General features: G+C 37.6%; 1 protein-coding gene across 4 annotated transcripts in view; it reads right to left on the bottom strand.

Annotated features, from left to right (window-relative positions):
- The window catches only part of LOC110829107 (protein-L-histidine N-pros-methyltransferase), a 174,798-nt gene that overhangs the window by 77,980 nt on the left and 77,647 nt on the right, over positions 1–19,171 (bottom strand). The window lies entirely within an intron of this gene.

Here is a 19,171-nt window from a genome sequence, read left to right on the forward strand (position 1 = left end):
ATGCATTCAATATAATACAGGGATTATAAATACACGATACATTATGACTTAGCGGTCCGTAGTTTTCTATAGAAAATCGAAGTGTGCATCCTGGATTCTGTAGACAATACAGAAACTTCAATGGATTCTTTTATAAATACGAAGTGATGTAAGTTTGGTTGATTTAGGTCTACGTTATGTCAGTGATTAATGAAATAGGGGCAGGGACAAACATTTCGAAAATACATAGCAGTTAATTTTTAATCACACACACACACACACACGTTAAACACAAAATCCTCCATAAAGTAAAATAGCTTGTATATAAAACATCCTAAATGTCTATGGTTTAAACGAAAAGATCTGTTGGCCCATCAGTATCGAGCATGAAAGCTGATTTATTTTGAAAAGCACAAAATAAAGCTTCTTCTAGTAAAACAAAATGCTTATATACAGCCACTTATTAAATTAAAGAACATAAATAGAGCTGATGCATTTCCTATTTTGAATGGTCTGTATCAAGGAGAATTTTTATTGACAGTGATTTTCAACTTTGCTTTTAGAAATCGCCATCAAGAAGGTCCAAGGAAAGAAAGAGAAATGGAACTGAATGCACGACATCAATGTGCCTGTGCTGATGATAATAATTTGTTGGGTGAAAACATAAATATAATAAAGAACAACATAAAAGCTCTATTAGAAGCTATCAAGGAAGTTGGTTTAGATGTACGTGGAGGAAACTAAGTGTACGTTCATGTTTCGTCGCCAGACTATGGGACAAAATCACAATATATATAGAAGCTAATAAGCCCTCAGAAAATGTGGAAAGTTAAAATATTTGTGAACGACAGTAATAAATCAAAATTTCATTGAAGAAAAAATCAAGAGCAGACTAAATTAGGAAAATATTTGCTACCGTGCAATTAATTATATTTTGTATGTAAAAATGCAAAGATTAAAAGTACAGAACTATACTTTTAGCTGTTTTATATGGGCGTGAAAACAGGTATCTTACATAGACTGAGTGTGTGCGCCACTTAGTCGCTTAGGAAAATATCTGGCATAGGGCTGGGTAAATTACATAATGAGGAAATTCATAATTTGTAACTTACTCCTCAAGACATATGGAAAAGGATGACAAAATCAAGCAGGATGAAATGGGAGGAACATGCAGAACGCATGGGTGAGATACGGAATACACACAAACGTTCTTTCGTATCTTCATTCCTTGCCTTCTTTTCTCATTTTCCATTCATACATCGATTTCCTTCTTTCTTTCTGTCTTAATTTCCCACATTTCCACTTGGAACAATAAAAAATATCAGCCGTGCTACGTCATTAAAATACTTTCATAACTATATTAGACGTACTTCTGAAACCTGCCTAATGATTTCAGCACTTGTGGAATAGGTCATTGTGCCATCTAGTGTCATTAAATACGAACTTTCAGGCCTCTGTGAGCGCAAACAAGTATACATCGAAGAAGCAAATGAGTAACAGGTTCTTATATAATAATATAATAAGATCGTATAATATAATAGGTAAATACATGCACATGCCTAACAGAGATTCAACTGCTACGATAAAATCACAACCAACGTATAGAATCGGTCCATAGCCATCAAAGAAGTTCTTTCAAATTTGTAAACCATTGATTTATTAATTTAACACAACCACAGTCAAATGCGATTTATAGGGGCAACAGTTAATGTTCTAGTTATATAATCCGCGTTTATTTACTTCTTGGTAATGAAATCATATCGTCGAAATATATAACTGTTAGGACGAGGACACACGCACCTTTAAATATAAGTTCTTAGTTGTCTTTAAAAGCGTGAGACCTATCACTTTCCAAAATAACCAAGCTCACAATCAAATATCCCAATACAAGTTTAGAGGAAGACAAAGGAAGTTTATAACGATTCGCCACCAACAAAGTTAATAAAACGGGGCTGCAGACCCAGCCAGCGTACATGCCTACACAGCAGACACATCCTTCACAAACGGTGCAATCTCTTCCATAATCTTCTCTTTTAAGAAAACTAAATCTTGTATGTCGAATGGAGCGGCGTAACAGCTGCATACGATAAATGGAGCGGACATCATGGCAGTTTCCGTTTCTAGGGTTTATTTATATTAAGCAAGCCGTGTACTTTGCAACTTGTTTTGGGGGCTGTTAAATGTTTCCATTAAACGTGTATAATACGAAAGTAACCGGTCTCTTTACATTGTTCGTCTGAAGCTACTGAAGCTGTGTTACGCATACGCAAGGTGATTGAGCGGCTTCAGTCAGTGTCAATCAAGAAGTCAAGAAGTGGTCACGTCCATCCCAAATGGAAATGCCAACGAGCTTCTACAAGAGTCACCGATCTCGCTCTACAGTCATTGTTAACAAACAATGAACACTGTAAGACTTAATGTTGTCCCTATCATAAAACAACAGTATATATATATATATATATTCGTTCCTTTTACGACGCTGATTCAATTGCTGAAGTCATGTAACGTCGAATATGATATGGAAGGATTAATGTAAACGATAAATCGGAAAGGGTGGCAGAGGAAAAGGTCGTGGATACTGATAATTTTCTTTCCGATCGGGGTCGAACCCGAGACCTTTCAAAAGGTCCCGTACTCACAATAAGGAGAAACGTGTCAATACAATGCCAACCAGCTATCTGAAGATGTGAGCAGCGCTAACTTCCAAAACGTCGTATATATCATAAAACAGACAATGGACAAGACATAAATTTATGGCTGTTTTGTAAAATTACTGAAAGCATGCTGACTTCGACTATGTAAGACAAAAATTAAATAAAATACATGCAGTGTGTTGATACAAGATAAATATAAACTGCAAACATAAAATTTACGGAAATAATTATCAGGAATCGGAATGCTTCGTACGTCCCCGGCACACCGAGCAAATGCAACTGGCTCAAAGCGTTACCAACGACGTCTCCTCCCGGTCTGAGTGGTCATCCAGTGTTAACTATCTGCAATGTTTCCAGCCATGTCTGTCATGTGTTGAAATGCGAAGTAAAAGGAAAGTAATTGTAAAGAACATTTAAGGGTAATTCATGTACTGATAAGAATGTCTCCATGATGTTACAATGGCTCAATATTTTCACTTCAAGTAGTAGGCGATGGAAGCGCCCAACAATCTGTAGAGTTATAGAATATTTCCTCAGTCCCTTTAGCTGATGATTGCAATTCATATCAACCAAAATTTAACTCTTAAACACAAAAAGCTCGTCAATATATTTCAATCTGGTTCGTACCTCCACGAAAACACACCGCAACAAAGTTACAAAGCTCTGTCAAGTGAAGACGTTGAGGAGATTGGTCCCTCCTTATTCTTAAAACCAAAGGAAGTCCCCTCGGAAAAATTATGAGTTCTTGAATAGTAAATTGTACGGACATTAATCACTGCATTACAAACAGTTAAGTATAACTGGCCAAATCCCGCGTTTTTTCTTACATAGTTTATGGTAATTCAGTCAGTCAAGAAATTATATAGACCTTACATAGACCCTAACCTGTGGTAAGTTAAACCCACTTCACACCTTCACAAACGTACTTATTTCTAGATATATTTTGATTCTATTCTTCATAGGTCTTACTCAGTTTAAAACGCGATAAAATTTGCATATCGCACAGAAGTAAAATGTTATGTTTTCTTTACGTTCATTGCAGTTTTCGTGTTTTGCCCCACAATGAAAGTGGATCAAATATACAAACATACAAATATACGCCCGGTTAGAGGGAAGTAAAATTGCAATGATGTTTAGATAGAGTAAGCCTGTATGATAATCAAACATTTCGCTGTTAACATTTTAAGTGGTGAATGAATAAATCTGGATGATGTATCAGTACTCCAGATGACATCCATAGCCACAACGGCTCGTTACATACTGAAAGTAAAGACGACAGGAAATCATCTTCTGATATTTTTAAATTTCAACTATGTTACATACTTTAAACTCCAATTTTGGAACGAATGTCGCAGTGCAGCCTACTGCATAGTCGGGAGGTCATCATGTACGACGGACTATTCTGTGCCATTCATTTTCTAAAGTCCCTAAGATGGTACCTTAAAATAGGTCACAGCCGCTTACCTCCAAATGTGCTTCACAATTCATCATTCACACTCATTCCACCTGTAGACCTTCGTATGTAGTTGAGAAGACGTAACTCAAACGAAAGAAACAAACGAAAAAAAACGGCAAATAATACACAAGTTCGGCTTTCGGGGATGAACCGCGTCGAATGTTATCCAACGTTTCGGCAAATATTTTAGTTGCCATCTTCACCCCGAAGATCCTTAACCCCCGAAAGTCGAAGTTTTACAATAAATTCAAACCGCGAAAAACTAAGGGCATGAAACAAACAATCCAAATGTGGACAAAATTTCAAGCTCAATGTAAGATTTTAATTTGACCTTATGTGGGCGTCACGCCTTATCTTAAACACAGTACTAAGTCCGCGCAGGTCAGCTACTTATTTTCACATACAATAACTGCGTTTGCCCCCCCCCCCCCCCCCGAATATATTTCGGGGTTTTGATATTATTATCAGAATAAACAGCGATTATTATCTTTGAAAGCACTATCATGTGATTTTCGTAATGAAGAAGTGTTTTTTTTGAGGCAAGAATTAAATTTTTATTATTTAGGCGAGAATTGTACTTCACTTGGCTAAGGAAGTCATCTGCGTAAACATATGAAATTGCGTAATATCCAATGGCTTGACCATCATATGATTCATGACATTTGTACAAATAAAGGACTTATAGAGACAGACAACTAACACAGAAGGTAGATTTAGAAACAAAGTTAAAACAGACCGGATGCACTTCATCTGACAGACTTCATGTGCGCATAGACATTATCATAAGCCTTGCATAGAAAAAGAAACATACGCATGGAATGTTAGCCCAACTGATGGAATTGTAAGCTGAAGAACAATTTCAATTGTCGGTAACACAGTTGCTTACGAAAAAAAGAAAACATATGTGTTTTGCCACATTCTCTATTTTAAACGTACCCCTAGTGTACACGTCCAGTCGGCAGCCATACATGGTATTATGGCAGTTCCAATCTCGACCGTCCATATAAATTATGCACTTTTAACAGTGGCAAGCCGTTCGCGAATCTCATCAATATAAAGAAAGAGAGGACGAGCTTTGCATGCAATCGGAGACCGGCGATGGATACGAAGAAGAGCAGATGAAAAGAGGAAGGATGATGGGACGGTTTAGGCCGGGGGGGGGGGGGGGGGGGGGGTTTCCAGAGGAAACTCGACTTGTTTGATATCGCATGGTTCTGCCACGACGACACATCTGGGGGCTGTAATGGGCACCAATTACTCTTTGGAATTATGCTCAAAGGAACAATGTCTATAAAATTTATACAAATGTTCGCTAAACATGACTAAATATGGTGGTAGGAAACTGGCTACAGAAGGAAAAGGATGCGGACTAAGTGACACGTGTTTCTATTTATTGTGTTCTGATTACGACTGTGTCAGAAAATGGGTTGTGGTCTGTATTCCCCTTGATCTGTGTAAACAAATATAAATAAAATACAGACAGAGCCGATCCCTGTGGCCTTGCAATCTCTTAGAATGAGTGAACGGTGGGGATCGTGGATTCGAATTCTGCACTCAACACAGTCTATCATACTAGTAGCACTGGTATAGGTCTGTGTCCCCGTGTATAACCCTTCCACATCTGTAATCTCACGAGATAACCACAATGTTGGCCGGGAAGACGATCAGACGACAACTAGGATTTGCTGCAAAGGTTACAAAGAAGGGATTTAATAATCTTCACAACTATGAAAACAGATGAAAACTGGAGCTTGAATTCGGCAGAGGAGGAGGACAGCAATATAATCACGTAGATCTCAACTGAATAAATGAATATATGGCCGCTATTTACCAATACAATCAAAAGAAATTAGTTGCAAATTATCCCCTTATTCTTCTATATTATCAAATCCGTTTGTAAAATATTTTATTCCCTGACTGATTATAACTAGGAGAACGCATAAGATGCATAATGCATCTATCTGCATCCCTTGCCGTTTCTTCACTATGAGATCATATATATTCAGTGCATTAAGTGATCCATTTGGTAGACCTACACACAAACCTTATCATTACGCGACGCCAAGGTAGTAAATAAATTAAGAGAAAGTGTATTTAAAGTCACGTCGTTTCGTTTTGAGTAGGAATATGTAGAAGCAGGTCTTCCGGAAGGTAACATAGTGTGGACTTGTAGGTAGATACCAACATTTCGGAGAGATATAGGCCTACCGTAAATCTTCAGGGCTGAAGAGTCCACACGGCGACTCAAAGCAGCACACATCGACGTTTATACCGCAGCGAGAACCTCAAATATCATAAGAAGTATTGAGTCAGCGCACTAACATTTAAGTCTCAGTTAACCGTTTAAAGCCCAGTGGTAGCTATATATACATCCCACCTCCTTAAACAGCAACTCTTACGTTCATTTTGTATTTGTATCATATGATTATCACTGTAAACAGCGATCATTTCCTTAAACATCATTAATATTACAGAAATTAACAATTGATTATGTAGCCTTAGAATCTGAATTAGCAGGAAATTTCATAAATAATTTTAAGACAAGAATAAAATTTCGAATTTAAGTTTCACATCTGAGCCTCTTTAAACTTGATAGGGTAAAAAGCGTTTCCTGGATCCATTCCCATGGAAGAAATAAAGTATTACGTACACTGTGCAAATATCAAAAGCAAACTGAAACATCTGTCTCGAGTCATGTTAAAGGACAGGCATTCTTGTTATGTTGCATTGAATTATCCCGTTCAATCTACATTCCTCCATAAAATCTGGCTTCGAAACTAATTAATAAACCCATTTTTATTGTTTGTGAATATTATATTCAGAGTTCTATCAACAAATGTACAATACTTCGTGTTTAAAATGTCAGAAACAAACTTTCAACTGAGAAGTAAGAGATGAATTCTCAAGGGTAACTTAAGATATTATCTCAATATGGAGATTGGACAGAACTTGCAGGATTTAAAACCAAATCAGTTGCTCAGACTGTTCACTGACTGACCATTACTGCTTTTACATCTGGATAAACCTGATACGAATGCAGGACAGGTTTTGTTATACAACTATAGGAAAATCCTGCAAGTCTAACTTTTTGTAGATAAGGCAAAATAACAAATACAAAATTCTTTCATATACCATGACTTTGTTAACGTTTCTTAAACTGTAGTAGTGCAGTTTTACTAATAGGGTTGTGGGGAGTATGATAATAAAATGCTAACGATCTTACAGAACGTTAAGAATCTATTTACTCCACAACACGTTTGAACAACGTGAAGAAAACCAGGGAAAAAATTCACAATATATATACTCAGATAACTGAGGAAACGAACATGCTTGGAAAAGTTTCGACAGGTTTCGATAACTTTCAACAGGCGAAGATGGCTGTCTTCTGGGTTGTTGCGCTGTGTACTCTGGTAGAAGCTTGTCGACATTTCAGAGGTCCTTGCTGCCTCCATCATCAGGGTGATGTGTCTAGCACTAATATTCCAACTCGTAATTTATTTTGTTTATGTCAGTCCAATCGTTCAGTAGCTAAGGTTCATAACTCACAATAAAGTATTAGGGCAGACAAATGATGAAGGGTTACATAGGAACGTTCAGAAACGCGTACCAAATTGTTGTCAAAAACCTAAAGGAAGAGTACTTCTAGGAACTAGGTGTAAATGGGAGGATAATATTAAGAAGCACCCAAACTAAATATGGTTTTAGGGCGTGAATAGTCCTGATGTGGCTCAGGATGGGGTCCAGTAAGAGGTCTAAAAAGTCAAGAAAGTTTGTAACTAGCAAAATAAATATCAGCTTCTCAAGAATGACTCTGCTCTATGGAGAGAGACGGTAAATTAGAACACTAGAAATCTAAAGTTTAGGAGGTACTTCAATGGATTTCCAGTGTCATGTTATAACGCGTTCCTGCGAAACACCGTAACGGTATTGTGAATGCTACGGATGGGCTGTGTGTAAGACTTGATGGTTTATGTGACATGTCAGGATGGGTATCGACCGTGTGTAAATGGTGTAAGACAATTTAAGTTATGGGGTACCTGCCACAAAAAAAAAATCAATAGAGAATATAAATAGATTCAAGGGGTAACAGTCACCTAGATTTTCACACTACATAAAAATTTGATTCTTTAATTATACAAACATATATCGTAAAGGTAAATATTTGAAATGTTAGTGTCTTGGTTTTGTTACTTCTTTGTTTAAGTTTAATTCAAAATGTCAGAACTAGTTCTACTCAATCTACGAACTTTGATTAACATTTATTTGAAATCCCACACCCTTAACATTTTATTAGCCGCCAACGACAACGACGGGCCGGAGAACAAGATAACCGAAATTCGTATAGTTGGTACCAAAAACAAAGATATAAAAAGATGCTGCTTTAAAACATTTTTATATTTTGAGAATGATACATTGAAGCTGGACTTATACACTTCACAGCCGTTTGTTAATCTCAGTTAAGTGAGTTATGAGTTTCTCAACGAGCAGCATGCACCCCACTGGGATGGTCACATGTGAAGGCATTCTCTGCCTCCCCTCAGACAGCGAGGTGAGAAGGCAGAACACCTTCCGAGTCTGCGCTGCCGTAAAGGATAGTTTATGTTGACTTTTATGAATTTTCGTCTTTTTATTCCAATGTGCAAGGAAGGATTCCCATTCAAATTACGGGCCCCTTGCGTCCTGCCTCTCACATTATGTTATTTTCTACCTACTTACCCACTGAACTCGGTCCTGTGTCCCAAGAATTTGGAATAAAACGTATGGTTGTACACACATCGCATGCAACTATTTAAAAGTGTGAGATGTTTTGAAGGAAGGCAAATTTTCTTTTCCTAAAATAATGTATGGGCGCATTTCATAACTAAATGAAGCGTCTAATAATCTAACGATGTGTTGTTTCCAGACTCATAATAATAGAAAAACTATAATAAAATCAACAGAAAACCATAATTACAGCCACTGAGATGTAATTATAAATGAACCAAAAACATTTTTAAGGAACTAAAAACAGACATTATATTGCACAAACGTTCGAAACATAACAGAAATTGGATCCAACATGTTGCAAAGAAACAGGCATCTCAAACTATACCAAAATTACGAACAACAAGGACAATCTTTGGAGACCTTAGGACGACTGAGGCCCGAACTGGCCCTGTCGATACCAAGAATGAATGGAACTTCACCTCCATGCTGCATACACGCTTTCACTACGTCGTGGTTAGGGGCAACATTTCCTCCCCGCACATTTATGCATGTGAGCACCTAATAACACATTCACAGAAAGAAACGGAAATAAAGAAAGGAAAAGAACCAAATAATTGACTTCACGGACTTCCTAATTCATGACAGATACAGATTTTGACCTCTCCACCAGCTGATACGAATCAGACTTCTCGTAGCAATGACGTAAATGATAAAACCGCTAATAGCATATTAATCATATGCATAAGAAGCAAACCACCGCAGGAACCTGCCGAGACTGTGACGGGGTAACTAATACGCAGCTAACGCACCCAACAACTTGGCCGCTCAAATAACAAGTCATAAATTATATTTCGGTCAGCTTATAAGAGCTTCTAACCTGCAGAATCGCCTGCATGGGGTCACTTCAGACGGCGTACCAGCTAGTAACGGTGTGGCACCATTGCACCAGCCACATTTAAAAAAAGAATACTTGGTGTGTGTGTGCGTGTGCTGATAATTATGTGGGGTAGAGGCAAGAGAGAGGAGTTGGGTGTGTCTATGAATTGATTAACAAGATCAACCAGCATCGACGGATTCATTCTCTTACGCGGGTTACATTCCCACTCCTACTGTGGATATTTCTCCCAGAATTTCTGTGTTCTAAGAGTGGCTGCATGCAAAGGCTTGATCCCCAGCTTAGGGAGTCATGTTACATGTCTAACATCATTCTATATCTTACCACCAAACTTTGTGATCGAGTAGTTAGCATTCCTGCTTCCTATCCGGAGGGTCCAGGATTCAAAACTCACGGTTTTCCGCAGTCACTTCAGGAAAATAAAATAAAAGTAACCTTAAATTAGGTCTCGGCCGCTTCCTTCCACGTCCTTTCTAATTCATTATTCACTATCATCCTCTCATTACATACTGAAAAATCTTCGTTAACTAAACTATAAATAAATAAATTTATAACAGTATACAGTGTAAACACAGGGGCATACACAGCAGGAAGACGTCAAGCCTAAAGGGAACGTGGTTTTTCAGTGTTACTGCAAGTGTACACTTTCCCTGAAAACTTGTTAAATTGTGTGCAGGCCCACTCTTACAGTAAACGTTTCCATTCATGTACGTCGATGGTTTCAAAGTTGGCCTTTTTTTAATTTTGCCTCATTCTCAAGAAAATCATCAGCAATTCTCTTACGAATATTGTGTCTTCTACAGAACAGAAAAATCGAGATAAAATTTAAACATTCACTACGTACCTCAAAGAAAACACGACACGTCTCCAGTACAAATATAAATTGGTCAATTCTGTTTAAGGGAACAATCTTTATTCACTCTGAGGATCATACGAAACAAATACACTCTGTGGCAAAATGGAGACAGACTGACATGAAATTACCAATGGCCCTTAAAGGATTAATTTGATCTGTAATGTAACAACTTCACTGCAGCTTAACAGAATTTCCATACCAATTAAAGTACCTCTTGGAAAGGAAACAATGAATGAATGATACAGGTTTACTGGAGCATTAAAGTTTGGTAAGTGATGACAGCAGCAACAGTATAAATCGCGTATTTACAGCTAGATATTACGTGGTTATAAAAATGTAATAGAGTTGAAGGCTTCAATTGCTCAACAGCCGCTAGAACACCAACTCTGATTGGCTGGGCCTCTGACTCACGCCAAGAACAAGCGAAACTCATACTGAAAGGAAGACGAACTTGAGACGAAAGGTTTCAACGACATTTCTGAAACCTTTTAAAAAGCAAGAAAGTTATTTGTCTCCCTCTTAATAATTTTCACTCCATAAATTTTATACGACATGAATGTACACGCTGAACAGGAAGTTTTGTTGTTTTATAAACAGGGACCTACTAGTCACACGACAAATTTTTGTAATATTATTCAAGGACATAACTCGTATTAAACAACTCAGCATAATTTTCGTTTCTAAATTACTTCAGTTGTAAGATAGACTTCAGTTTCTATGAAACTAACTGGCAATAAAATTTGCTTATAGGCGTAGAGAGAGGGAAGCAAAGAACCGGGGCTTATTTTAGCACTTCACCGGAGAGCAGAAGAAGTTTTAGTGTTTCTGTATGTCCGACTGGCACATAAAAATACAAGTTTAGTGAAATGACGGCATCAGAATGCGGTACCTAATAACCGTATAGCAGTCTGACATGCAGCTGTGGACAGTAATACAGACGTCTGGGCTGATTCAAGTTCCAGTTTAAAATACGACAAAAAGGCAGTCGCCATGCTCCACGTCATGAAGACAGATAGAGCAGCCGAAGCAAATCTCCGTTCGACATTAGATGGAAGCGGGTGTCATCTTCACGCTCCGGCCAATTTTCCCCCAAGGAAACCACCATCCTAAAGTCGCAACTATTTATAATGGTTGGTTGTTAATTCAACAACGGTTTGTCACTGCAGTGTTGTTCATTTGCTCGTATGTCGTCTAGTGAGTAATTACTTAACGGTTATAAATTATGAGTGCGAGGGATGTAGAAGAAATTATTCTTCACCTACCTCAAGTATCTAGAGTCACATATAACAATACACATACCACTTAAGACAGACGGTCTCCTAGAAGATATATGAACAGAAATACCTCCCGAATATAAGCAGGAAACTATTCATACTGTTCAGTAGTTTCTGTAGAGTGTAGCAGAGCACACACGGACGTGGGTTTACGGTTTCAAGCTTCCCAATGAAATGTCGCGGATGACGTAAAATAACGTTATTCTGATAAAAATAATTTAGAAAATGTACTTAAGATAAAGATAATAAATCTGTAAATCTCTTGTCGGGACATGCTCCAGGAACCTAGGAAATAGATCAGGTTGCATGTCTTGTGCTAAAGACACTGAGGAGCAAAGTAACAGGTTTCTACAGTTGTCCCCAATCTCCACTCAAATGATCATTCAATCAGTATGATACTAAACTACATGCTCAGTAAGATTTTAGGTTCTCACGGCGGAGAGCATAAAGATGGCTGTCTTCTAACTTATTACGCCGTGTAGTCTGGTAGAAGTTTCCCGACGTTTCAACAGACTACACGGCGCAACAACTCAGAAGACGATTATCTTCGAACTACAAGCCAGTGCAATAATATTAGGACTATCAACGTGGACAATATACGCACTGCTCTGACGATCAGAGTGACAGCAGAGAAGACCAACCTTCCAGCCACTCCAGTGTTTCAGGAGGCGCCTCGCTAATTACCGTCCGTGAAGACACACAGACCCTATGTTCTAATTCGCCGGTGCAGTGCGCATCAGCAGAACATGTTAATGAATCGGAGCTTCCCAGCTCATCTCAATTGATTCGCCAGCTCATTGCCCGACAAGTTCGTTGGTGTGTGCCAGGGCGGGGCTGGGGGAGGTGCTGGAAGGGTTGCAAGTACTGGAAGGGTTCAGAGGGTTGGTTCTAGTACGGCGCACGCTCGTCACTAGGTCTCGACCTCGTCCGACGTAACACGACCGACAACTGTCCCCATCAGAACCTTACTAAATTAGATGCCCACACTATGCGACGTCCACAGTTTAAATACGCGGAGCGTGAAAAGAATTTCAGAGCTGGACCAAAAACAATGCAATGTAGGGGGCACGGGGTGACGAGCTTCAGAAAGTCAAATACGATAAAGCAGAAGACAATTTTAATTCTCACTAACACGAAGACTTACCGTTGCACAAAGTTTTTATTCAGCAATTCGCTATAATTCAATGACGAAATTCCCTGAGTTTACAGAAATCGAAAAGCTCACTGTCATGATGTCCACAGACGATTCGTCGCTAATGCATAAAGCGACCTGTTTGATATTTACTATTCCCATCACCAAGCAGTCTTACGACGGTTAAACAGAAAACTGGTTACATGACATCATTTTAATTTATGAATCTGAATTCAATGCTAAGTAAGAATAACTCAACTTTTCTTTCTAGCAGTGCACTGACAATCACATGCCACTTAACAGGTTGAAGTGTAACACTGAGAATAATTCTAATAAAGTTGTGTACCTTCAAGGAATATGTTACATCATGGAACAAACTATTCTTCCATATTCTGGTATGTTTCAAAATTAAATTTATCAAATATATTATTTTATTTTCTATTTCTAATTTATTAATATTCAGTTAGTCTTTATATTATTTACTTTACAGGATGACACAAAAAACAACAACAAAACGTTCACCCACACAAAATCATGTTAAGCACGACGTACATACAGAACAACTTCTAATACGATATTAAAAAATACAATAAAATCTGGAAGAAAACATCATTTGAAATCTGATAAGCATCTGACTAAAAATTGCATTTAAGAAATTATATTTAAGTTTATATAATTTTATACACCTGAAGATGGTTCTTCTAGAACTGAAACATGTCGTGTAAAAAGTGATGTTCTAATATAAATCGAACATTTCGATAGAGAACATCATTTTAAATATTTATATGTTAATTTTAGTAATATTTTAATATTTAATAGGAATTTTATTGTGATTTGACTGACAAGATTTAAACAAATATATATTTATCACAATATGACGCAACTGTATCATCTCATATTCTTCCAGATTTTCTAGAATTGAAATTCATATAAATTTCGTACTGATGAGCACATGCATCGGTAAGAGTTTAAATGACAACCCACACCACACCAAATGAAACCTGAGTGAAATGTCAACCACTGATTTAAAGGTAAGCTCCAACAATAAGAACGCTCTGGAATACTGCTCACACCTCATGTTGTCTTAACTTTGAAGCAAGCGATGCACGAATGGTCCATGGGCCGAAGCCAAGAGCGTCCAGTCTCCGCCTCGCCAGGGGCCAGATGAAGATTTTTATAATTCGATCACTGCCCCCCCCTCCAACTCGCTTAACCAAGTACGTTCAATAAGATAAAACCCCCAGATAATTTTAGGCGAGTGTCTAAATAAGTCTCAACACTCGAGTTCACCGCAGTTTAATTGTAGAGCTTTCCGAGGTGCGAGAAACTACAAGTAATATATTCCATTGTTCATAATGTTAATACAAAAAATTGTGTTAAACTGCTGCAAGACCGGTTCACAGCATACTTAACATAAAATGCAATAAGATAAGATAAGAAACAGTATGGTGTTGAGATTGAATAATTACGACTATAACTTTAAAGTATAACAAATGTTCCTGGCTAATGTCAGTTCTTACACTACATATTTTGGCACCCAGATAATTAATCGTAAGAATGCTTATGGTACTGGCTGAAGATATTCATGTGAAGAAACACGTTGTGTTCACCGAGTTCCAGCCGGAAAACTAATACAATTAAGTCATTTTACACGAAACTCAACTCGAACTTTATCGATGTTCTCAACGAGCTTCACAGTATATCACAGTCTTATTTATTTACTGTTAACTACTCTGTCAACAGCTGCATTCATAGGGGCAAGATGATTGGTAAATATTTGAAAAGACTGTAAAATGAAGCCGTCATAACATAATTCGACATAGTATCCCGAAATCTGTCTTGAGAATGTGAGACAAACCCCGAGTAACCTCTGATATGGTAGCCAGTTTCCGAGGAGACCAAGAAATACCAAGCAGTCGTTTAACCGCTACGTTCGGTCACAGCATAAAAAATGCTATTAGATTATATAAAAATTACTAATATATAGACGATCATTTTATGTGTCATTTCTCGATATGATAAATACTTCACGAAATGCAATAAAATAGTAGTATCTGGTTCTAATTATGTCAGCTGTAGTATAATCAGATTTACAAGAATGAGCTTCTGTCTACAATAAAAGCTTTGTATAACAAATGAAAGAGTGAGTATGAAGACCGAAGAAGGTATCCAATGAAATACAGATATTTTTTGGAAAACATGTATACTCGAATTTTGAGAACGAACCTTCATTATTTTTAATTCAGATTTACATTTCGTACGAAGCGAAAGGAGGAATGTGTGTCTGAAGTACTGACTGTTCTTTACGTTTACTGTCGGCCTACTGTGAGCAGGGCACTGAGATGTACACAATAAATAGAAAGCACAAGGTAGCAAAATGCTCTTAACTTTTTAACGCACTCCTTGTGCCACTGGGAGACAAGTTATTCAGAACGACGTGTGAAAAGCTTCATGTTTCGTGTTAAGGTTGTAAATGTTATATATTTATTGTGCTGCTTTGTTCTTTCTAGTTTGTTTTTGGTCCTAGTTTTCATTACCTTACCCCCTACTACTTTATTTCGTCTAGATGAAGAACAAGTCTCCTGAAGGCCTGTGTGCATTTCATTCTTCTCGTTCAATATTAAAGTTGTTTATGGTGAAAGCTTGATCTTAATTTTCGTTGTGCAAAAAGTTGTACACTGAGTTTGGAACCAAAATTACAAACTTCTGGTGGTACAGCCCATGAAGCTAAGCACTGATGCTGAGATCATAGTCAAAAGCCTAAACCTATTCTTCTCCTAAGGAAAGCCGAAATGTAGGCCTGCAAGGACCGGTGTAAAAGAAAGCAGTTTTGAAGAGCACTGTTATGTTAAATTGAACATAGCACTCACAAATTCCTCATCAGGTCAGTTTCCGAATTTTTTTTTCCTTTAAGAGATATACTACCGTGCAAATTATCAATAAAAAGTACAATATCTGTTACCATCATCTCCCAAACCAAATTCCATGACCACGGTTAGCTGAGCAGGTAAGTTACAACGACAAGCACTTACATTACTTGTAATATATCCACTAGATTGGCTCACGACCTGTAAATCAAAGAACCCCAAAATGGGTTAATAACATAATTTCTGGAAGAACACAAATTTGTCTTTACACCCCACAGTTAGCTACTAGATAGCCTTATGAACAAATTTCACCACCTGGGAGTATATTTTGACAAGATTTAGAACACAGTCTGTTCAAAACTTCTGTATTAAACCAATGCAGCGTGAAGACAGAATATTAAGAAGGATAATCGCTCAGGTGCAAGGAAATTATGCTTTTGAAGGGGTTGTTGGTCTGGGCAAGAGCAATTCATTCAGTACAGACATACAGTCTAATAAAACAGCATTTTAAGATTGAAGGTATTACATGCATACAAAATAGACGGGCAAGACTGGCTAATACAGCCATTCTTCGTTCATTCACACTGGTTTTTAGCAAAATAATGCAGCGATTCTCTCGCTAGAAGCCTCAGAGTTTCAGCAATAAAACCATTAACAATTTACTAATGATTTAGCGCTTGGTTTCGCGGTGATAACAAACGAACCATCAAAGTCTGGGATGGTAAATTATAGATCACAGAGCAGCCTAGAAATTGTGTACACAACAAGTACAAAAACTACGTTAACCATTAAAATATGATCGTCAACAACTTTGTAGTTTTATCTGGCGAAATGAATGTAATCGGAGCCAGTAGGCCTCATAAAATATACAATTATTAACTTAAATTTCTTCATATCCTAATCATAATAACTGACGGATCTGAAGGAAGATAGGAGTCACAAGTCCGAAAACTTCTCTACGTCATTGTACATAGAAGGACTTCGCCATTTTCCTCCGGCTTACGTCCTCAAGGGCTCGGTTCCGTGAACTGGTCAGCTTACAGCAGTGGGTTCCACAGAATACGGTTTGTGAATCTTAAATATGTCATTTATCTCGAACGTATTAGAAAATTAACACAAGTTGTTTTAATAATTCATCACACTCTTGTGAGGTGAGCGAAGACTTGTTCAAGGTCACGTCTGTGTATTATGCATTTAGCAAGTCAGCATACGTCATGAATACAACGTAATCACTCCTAAACATTTTATCTAATTAAGACGCAATACAAAAGAAACGTAAAGAAAGAAGCGAGCAAAGCAGGTGTCGGAACTGTAGAAGATACGGGGGAAGCTACAAAGTTTATTAAAGGTAAGAATGTTATAAGCAAAGTTACGATTCCTCGACGAACATTTACATGCAAACTGATTGACAGACGTCACCAAGGATAACAGTTCAAAACATTAGACTTCTCACTATGTTTGTTGTTAACTTGCCATAAAATGCCTCTGTAAACAATGCTTTACAACTGGTGGTCTGCGAATCGATGTCAACTCTCAAACTCCAATTACGTTATTGTACTGTAAATTCAAATTATATGATCACTTTTTACCATCCCCAGAAAAGGCAGAATAGTATTTTACAAGTGACTTCTTTGGTTTTTGTTTTATTTTATGGACTCAATATACTTATGCAACGAGGTTTCTGTATAGGCCTGTAATAAAATTCCCTATGCCGTAACAAATATGCATAGACACCCGGCACACCTCTTAAGACAGATGGAATTAGGGGACGAAACTCAGTGTGATACAAGCTAAAGGTCATCAGTCAATGTTGAAACATCGTAAATCCTATACAAAATTGTAGTACGGCGAGATATTTTATATACTAAACATATTGAACCAAAAATAATTGACATATTTTATACATAAGAAAATATACGTAAAAATTTGAGTTTATAATTCACAATCTTAGAAAACATTTTATCCCAAAATGATTACAATGTAAGGCTCTTCTACAAATATTATAATACAGACAACACTGAAAAACGTTTATCAGCAAATCTTTTCTTGATCATTTGACAACTTAATTGTCCGAGGGTTCCTTGCACGAAGATAACATGAACGACTACTTACTTTGTGAAACTACTGAACGGTTTCCGACAGAACCTGGTGTCAGGGGTGTACACTTAGTAAGGGGTGTGTCGGACGAATTTTTGTATGGTCCAATACAAACTCTACGTGAAACAGAAACGAAACACCATAGTTAATTTTCCAAAAATGAGAAGCATTGTACAAAAAAATAAAGAGCTCAATGGAATGCAACAGAAATCTGCAACTTTGATTTCACATGCAAAATTTTATCTAAAGAAATATAATTTTAGTTGGAAAGCATACTGTGAAGAGGCCAGACACAGATGGGATACAGCATTAAAATGGATCTTAAGAAACAGGGTAATGGTGCGGACTGGGTGCATTTGGCTCAGGACAGCGACCGGTGGCGAGCTCCTGCAAACACGGAATGAACTTTCGGGTTCCATGAAAGGCTGGGTATTTCTTAACTAGCTGAGAAATTATCAGCTTCTAAAGAAGGGTTGTGTTCTATGGAGTTAGATCCTCAAGTATTTCGTTAGGTGTACATGCACGCTTGTTTAGCCTATATCACATAAACCACACAAAGAAACACGTTAGTTACGAGCAGTTGTAAGAAGTATAAATTTAGTATCCCTATATCATTTATGACAGACAGACTTCACTTGAGAGAATAAAAACATAAAACATAGGGCGAAGATTACTCTGTTATTTGGCGTCATCATACCAAAAGTCACGATCTTTTAATAACCCCTGTAGTTTCTGAAACTCTTTTATCTACACTCATAAAATCTGTAAGGATATTGAATACCTCAGAGAGGAAATTCTTTATGTTCATTGTCCAGTTACTTATTAGAGACCAAAGAACTCTGTGAAGTAGCTCCATCTGCGAGATCATTCTCGAACTACGTAAGGCATTGACTCTCTGCCATGTCAGACAGGTTGCCTAATTACCTATGCAACAAATCTATGGCCATGAAACAAACACCAAAGCAATGCAAAACCGACATACCTTTCTTCCACCTACTACTCTGGAGGCCCGAGAGTAACTGGAAGAATAAAAACAGCTCCGAGACGCACTTGTGCTAGACAAGAACCGAATTTACCTGTTTAAACATTTGGATAAGTGGCAAGCATTTTTATAAAAAAAAATAATTTTCAGGCTCTTGAATAAAGGCGAACAAATGCAAAGTGATCAAAGACATGCCTCGTGGAGCTGTATATCTGTCTGTAGCGTCTTATATTGGACAATGCTGTAGCGAAGAAAGTTTCACATTTCACCAA

Source organism: Zootermopsis nevadensis, unplaced genomic scaffold (assembly GCF_977971745.1).
Source record: "Zootermopsis nevadensis isolate Lab colony 2312 unplaced genomic scaffold, Znev_1.0 Znev_ptg000022l, whole genome shotgun sequence".
Classification (NCBI taxonomy): domain Eukaryota; kingdom Metazoa; phylum Arthropoda; class Insecta; order Blattodea; family Termopsidae; genus Zootermopsis; species Zootermopsis nevadensis.